The sequence below is a fragment of the Salvelinus namaycush genome, chromosome 5 (genome assembly GCF_016432855.1).
Source record: "Salvelinus namaycush isolate Seneca chromosome 5, SaNama_1.0, whole genome shotgun sequence".
Lineage (NCBI taxonomy): Eukaryota > Metazoa > Chordata > Actinopteri > Salmoniformes > Salmonidae > Salvelinus > Salvelinus namaycush.
This window is the reverse complement of record NC_052311.1, coordinates 39,179,401-39,186,640: the sequence shown is the minus strand read 5'-3', so window position 1 is coordinate 39,186,640 and position 7,240 is coordinate 39,179,401. Positions and strand designations below refer to the sequence as shown.

The following is a 7,240-nucleotide window of genomic DNA, read 5'->3' as shown; positions in this document are numbered from 1 at the left end:
CCCCGCACATTGACTCTGTACCGGTACCCCCTGTATATAGCCTTGCTTGTTATTTTACTGCTGCTGTTGAATTATTTCTTAATTTTATTTTCTACTTATCTATTTTTTACTTAACACTTACTATTATTTAAAGCATCGTTGGTTAAGGGCTTCTAAGTAAGCATTTCACTGTAAGGTCTACACCTGTTGTATTCGGCGCATGTGACAAATAAAATTTGATTTGAGTATAACACACGTTGATGAAACAGATGCTGGAGGTGAACACTTCCTAAATGGTGGATGGTGTCGAGGACAACTTCCAACTGAATTTCAATAGCCTTATTGCTACTGTAAAAACAGCTGCTAACACTGTCAACGCATTTTGGATATACAGTTTATATGTTGGAATGAAAGCATGCACGGATGTGAAGTAATAAACTTTGATTTTCTTTTGCAGTGAGATACATTTTGGTTTGGTGTTCGTGTGTGTTGGGGACCCTGTTACATTGTGTAGCTGGTTCAACTCAGCAGCTATAATTTTTCATACCTTATTCATGTCTAAGAAGTTCCTGATTTGTTAAAGCCTATATCATGTAAACCACAAATATATAATAAACTAATTCAAATAATGTTAAAAGTTTGTGGTTACAATTTAAAAAATCATAATTCAAAGTATCTTTTTCACTCTTCCTCCAAAAAACAATTGTTATATATCGTAATCAGAATCAACTTTTGCCTCCCACACACATACTGTGTTCATCGCAGCTGCTACTACTAACGTCTTATTTAATGACATCCAATGACCAATGTCATCTCCTCCTATCAAAACTCTTATCTCACTTCCTCTAACTCCCATCTTAAGTGGCCTCTTAGCGCATACAGTAAGGGGAGGGGTGAAGGAATGTGAGTGTGTTTGTTTTCAAATTGGCTCCCATATGTGGCAGTGATGAGTACAGGCTATTAGTCAGTGAGGAAATACACAGCTGTGCAACAAGCTGAAATATGCTTATCAATAACTTTTCCAAAAGGTGACCGCTGATGTTGACAGTTGTTTAATTTATAGCCAGGGCTATACAAGAAACGTTAATCATTTCCATAACTCTCATTATGTTTGGCACCTAAGTGTTACTACTGCTCACTCATGATCTTCCTGTGTTTTTACCCTGGCCTGCAGCCCTATACTAGTGAAGGCAGCCCAACATCCGGACTACCTTAAGCACAACGCTGAGAGAGAGGCTGCGAGACGGAAGAAGGGAGGAATAGCTAACCGCTTCCTCCCACTAACCATCAATGAAGCGATGTGTGCTACGGAGCAGAACTACTGAGCAAACAGCACAGACCTCCGCTCCCTCCGTCCCCACACATGTTCAACACATTTCCCAGCACAAAACGATAAGGGTGTATAAAAAAAACGAGCGAGCGAGAAAGATTGACTAAACAATTCCTGTTCTCTCTACAGCAACGATACTAATCTGACTCTAGTGTTAGTTAGACTATAGGGGTGGAGGCAGAGCATGCTCCCATATCCTATCATAGACAGACAGACGAGGCTGAAGTGTTAAGAGTGGAGACTGTACTAGTGCAGAGGGAGTGGTTATAAGCACACTCAACTATCACATGTTCTCTTTTGAAGGGAACTACACAGCTGTTGAGTACACTAAGCAAGCACAACGGACAGTGTCCAAGCATTTCTTTTTCTTTTTTATTGACACCAAAACATTTTTTAACGGTATTGTGTCCAACAGCGGTTGTGAGGTGGTCCACAGCCCACTCAGCACGTTAATATCCTTTTCGCACTATAATACCAACCGAACCGTGTTGGCTCGCTTTTCCAGCTTTATTCCAGAAACTACGGGCAATGCTTTACCAGGCCAGCGCAGTACAGTTTGGTTTGGCTCAGTTTAAATCAGCTCAATAGTGTGAACGTGTTATTAACGTGTTAATAACGTATGGTTAATGTGTATGTTTAGTGGTGTGGGGCTGACTGGTCACTGCTCACTAGCATCTAGACTGTCCGGGAGCAGCTTGATGAGGATCCAGGAGCGCAGTAGCTCAATCTCTGGCCGGAAGAGCTGGTGCTGGAGGCCTTGGAACGAGTGGAAGGTGGTCGTCATCCCAGCCTTCTTCACCACTGCCCTGGTTTCTTCTCCCCACTTATGGAACACCAACTCGTCTCCTGTCCCATGGCCCTGGAACAGCTCTGGGAGGGGGCTCCCCGCCCCTGCCCTCTCCTCCACAGCCTAGCAGGGGGAGAAAAGTCAGTCAGACACGTCTAGACTGCTTACTAGCACACACTATAGGCCCAATATCTCTGTCAGAACCAAGTGCAGCCAACTCCAGATAAATGCAAGGTCTTGGGACTGACATGAAGCATCTTTGAATTGGGACACTGTATATCAATATACCAATATTTCTCTACCACTATCTGTCATTCAAAGGACAGTTTACTAGATAGTTGTAGTTTTTTGGCGCTCAAATCAAGATTTAGAATATTGTCTGGACAGTTTTGAAGACATTATGCCCAGTGAGAGCCTCCCTTACCTGATATACTAGTCCTTGTTGAGAAAGCTGGACAGAGCAAAGACTCCTGCTACGTCACGGTGATAACGGCACGCTAGGTGGAGTGCCATAGCTCCGCCCATAGAGAAACCCCCTTTGGACGAGGAACAAGACAAAACAGAACATGTCATTGTACTGGGTCCAATAGGTCTCTTTCTGCAGGTATTCACTGAAAATGTGTATTGAATATTGTATCCAAAGTGCTTTTCACGGGAAAATCCCATTTTTCAACTGTGCTTATTGGGAATAATATAATGTAGCAACATAATAATAAATATATTCATTTATTATTATGTATGAGTAACAGTAGCTTAAGCCATCCTGGCAGTTTAAGCTGTCCGAAGTGGAAAATGCTCTGCCTTTAACTGAGAAAGAAAAGAAAAAACATTCCTTAGTTCCACATCATCAGCTTTTTCGCTCCTCAGGAGTCGGCATCCGTTCACGAGCCCATCCTTAATCTCACCCATCTGGGCACACAGCGTACATCTGGGAAAGTGTGCAAGTACCCATCATCCTGTCAGAGGGGGAAGGGAAGAATGGAGATATGAAGGGAAGGGAAGGGGGAGTTCACACGCTTTGCCCAACGAATAAAACATTTGTCCATGAGATTCTCTGTTTCTTTCTTTACTTCACCGGCTACACTCTTTGAAAAAAAAGTGTTATCTAGAACATAAAAGGGTTCTTTAGCTGTCCCCATAGGAGAACCCTTTGTAGAAGCCTTTTTGGTACTAGGTAGAACACTTTTGGGACCAGGCAGAGCCTTCTCCTACAGCTGAAGACAGCTGACAGCTGAAGAACCCTTTTTTCTAAGAGTGTGTACTTTGAGACCGTCTTTCTGCTTACTCTCAATCTCTCATTCCAATTCACGATAACAAACCTCAACCATACATTCACATTCTAATGTCTCCTTCGTTCTTAAACCCCTCCGCTGTGCTGTTTGGTACAGTGCTGCTGTGTGTTTTTGGTGTGTGTGTGTGAGCCTATATGTGTGAAATCACGACTGTGGTGATAGCTTCTCTTTTCTGAGATTTCCCAACGAATCCGTGCTTTTTTTAAAGAGTGAAAAACATAAACACAAAAGCCTGCGGCAGTGGATTTTCCTTGAAAAACTTTTTCCATGGAAAGATCTGGCGCTTGTCAGTCCGTCAGCCCTGCAAGTGGACTCTGGGTACAGACCACTTCGTTTCTCCAGTATGCCGAGTGACTCCAATGGGTATGTATAGTTAATGACAAAATGTTATGATTTAGAAAGATAATATTTCAGCAGTCTCCCAGGAACATGTGTTTTTTCAATCACTTTCTCTATAGTGGAGTTCAGGGGCTTTTCTGGCATTCCACACTGGGCCTTTCACACAAACGCTCAGCTCTTTTTTTCCTACTCACAACTATTTCTGTAAATGTATATATTTCAGGGCTTGTAGGTTAACCCTTTTCCCAATGTTCCCATCGGTTTCCCCTTTCATGGACGGCTATCATTTGTTCTCTTCCAGAGACATAAAACTAGTGATGGCCCCCCACATATTTCCTGTGGGAACTCTTACCTAGGTTCTAAAATAGTGTTTATGGCACATGATCTGAGCGGTTTTATGTCATTGTTATTTACACGCGAACCTGATAACCTAAATATTTGGGAAAAAGGATTTGCAGAACCTGAGAATCCCTCCAGAAATACTTTACGGTTCATAATTGGCAGCGTATAAAAGGATAAAGAAACCTGATAACTTGCATTCTTCATTTTATATCATGACAGAGGGAGTTGAGAACACCAAGGCCAAGAGAGAGAGAGTGATGTGTGTGGAGAGCGAGATCAAGCAAATGGGCAAGTGGAGGGGTGCATAATAGACACATTCAGGGGGGTCATGGAGTTAGGATGTCATGAGGAAGGCAACGAGTGAGGGAGAGAGCATACATCCAAATTTGACATACAGCCAGAAAGAGACAGGGAAATAAAACAGACTAAGTAAGACAGCTCTAGTAGCAGCAGAAGTAGTGTGTGTGTGTGTGTGTGTGTGTGTGTGTGTGTGTGTGTGTGTGTGTGTGTGTGTGTGTGTGTGTGTGACAGTACCTATGATCATCCTGTGTTTGGGTACTCTTGACCTCCGCCTGTATAACCGCTCCCAGGGAGTTGGCCCTGGCGTCTATAGACTCCAAGTGCTCCAGACAGTCCTGTGAGATTTTATAGCGGTCAAACCACACATTGGACAGAGCCCCCCGCATGGGTGTGTATGGCCTGAGGGGTCAACAGAAAACAGAACAAGATTCAAAGTTTGGTTATGTAGCGAGGAAAGGTTGGGGCAGTGAGGGTCACGTGGGAGGATGAGAAGAAGATTTACCCCTTTCCACAATATCGTGCTGACCTGAACCACACTGTCTTGGAAATGATCTACTCACATGGTCCATTCGTCTTGGCACGGTAGTGTGAAAAGGGTATTAGGCTATTTAGCCTATTTAAATTGCTGTTCAGGGCCCATATTCATAAAGCATCGGAGTAGCATTGCTGATCTAGGATATATAATCGTAATCATTATTATCTAAAAGGCAAAACTGATCCTAGATCAACTCTGAGATGCTTTATGAATACATGCCCAGATGTTCTACTTGTCTGGGTTAGTTAAGTTATTTAAAAAATGACAGTTGAAGGGCTTTGTCTGTGTGTTGAGGTGAGTATAATTTGTGGAATGTTCCAACAGGAATCTGTTTCAAAAACTTCGGAAAGTACAAGGTTGCCAGCTAACTAGCTGCCGAATAGGTATCAACTCACCACGTAGCTTATTCTTAATGTTTAGGCTACCAGAGTGAGGACAGACATTTTTCGGGAATAAATGAGTGAAAAACGTAATGAAATAGCCCGCTCCCTACCCTGTATCTTATTCTGCCGCTATACAACTTTGTATGCGTTGTTTGTTGGCAACCTTGTTATTTACAACGTTTTTGGAACAGATTCCTGTTGGAACGTTCCACAAATTATACCCACCCGTGTTGAGGGGTTTCAGCAGCTTGACTGCAGGACTGTATATGGCATTTACCTGGCTAGGACTGTGGGATATACCACTCTGATGTGGGGGAAAGCCAGGTCTGGTACCGAAACCTCTTTGACCCATGCTCGCACTCCCTGTCCAGTGTCTCCTGCATGGCAGAAGTGAACAGTTAGCCAATATAACTGACTCACCAGTCACTAGGCTTACAGAGCAGAACCCTGGTGTCAATAACATCCCTTTCACATGTTTCTGACTGTTTTTGGCATAAACCGCATATTGAATAACATTGGTGATGCCACAATTATATTTTTTGTTGTTGAGTTGCTCACATTTTTTTCGATGAAAAGGATTTTACTATATTTGTTTTTAAATATTTGATAGATTATTTTATTTAACATTCATTTTATCAGGGAGATATCAGATAAAAACAGCATTCTGTTTTTTTCTCGTGATCAAGGCCAAATATTAAGTATCCTTAGAATAACATTTCCCACTGCTGACCACTCAATTGAATTTATCCATCTACGTAGCTACTGTTATCTACATTATTAATTTGCCACAGTAGGCCATATCATAATTCAGAGTTGCGTTGAAGCCACATAGTTTGTATAGTTATGAAGTTCAAAGACAGTCCTGTCTGTCCATCACAGTACAAAAGCTATCAGTATCTCATTTGAAGGTACTCTGGCTATGCTACAGGCTAGGCTAGCTAAAACTCCTAGTTATTATGAGGCTAGTTCAGCGTAGTTACTGTTGAATAAATGTCACTAAACATAGAGAGCATTGCAAAATGTAAACACCTGAGCCGTGTAAGAAGATGACTGATGCAGTCTTTCCCCGTTGGAAATTCAACAAACTTATGTAGAAGTTTGCTGCTCCCTACGGCAGCCATGACTTCTGTTAGTGTCGCGCGAGACTACAGAGCAGACAGACAGACATCTGTGATTGGATAGACGCAGTGCAGATTACCAAAACCTAAACTCCCGATAGGTTGTTCGACTGCAAGCTTTGCTCCATCATGATGATGATACAAAGACTAGGGAATGTACGCTGCATGCGCGCATGCTCCAATGCGAACAGGTATTTGCTACATTCTTTTAGTTTTGCTATGAAGGCAACATTTGATAAGTTACTACAATACATTTTCACTTCCCTTATGTAGGCTAATCATGTCAGAATTAATGGTCAAGGACCAATTTCCCCCTGATGCTATTTAGAGCCACAAAAGTATGAGCTTACGTAGCTCCACAAAAACTGATAAAGCACTGCTTGGTCCAGTGTTTCAGTGGGCTCTATCATGTGTGCAGTGATTAAATAATGGAATGTCTGGATCTACAAATCATTTTAAACACATTCTAAGGTCTTATCTTTTATAAACATAGGCCTGTTTTACTTAGATTCAGGTCATTTTTACTTGCCTTGGACCACACAAACTTTGTCCCAACCCTGACCCACAATAATGTTGCAGAGGGATCAGCTTGAAAGTGGGTGGCTATCTTGCTGTGCCAAATACCAAAACTATAAACCCACTCAGGGGTCATTCCCTCCATTTTGTGTAATAGAACAGACCATAAATATTTCATGAAACTTTCACTAACATGTTTTACATGGGAAGCTCCCCTCTTTAGAATAGGCTGTTGATGTGAAACTTGATATTAGGCATACATGTCTGGGTCATGGTGTCTGTGACATGTAACACTGTTGTCCTTTTATTCCTTATTTGA

At 42.1% G+C, this 7,240-nt stretch overlaps 1 pseudogene; it reads right to left on the bottom strand.

Annotated features, from left to right (window-relative positions):
• Positions 1–1,662: 1,662 nt before the first annotated feature.
• Positions 1,663–6,408, bottom strand: LOC120047528 (annotated as a pseudogene).
• Between the last annotated feature and the right edge of the window lie 832 nt (positions 6,409–7,240).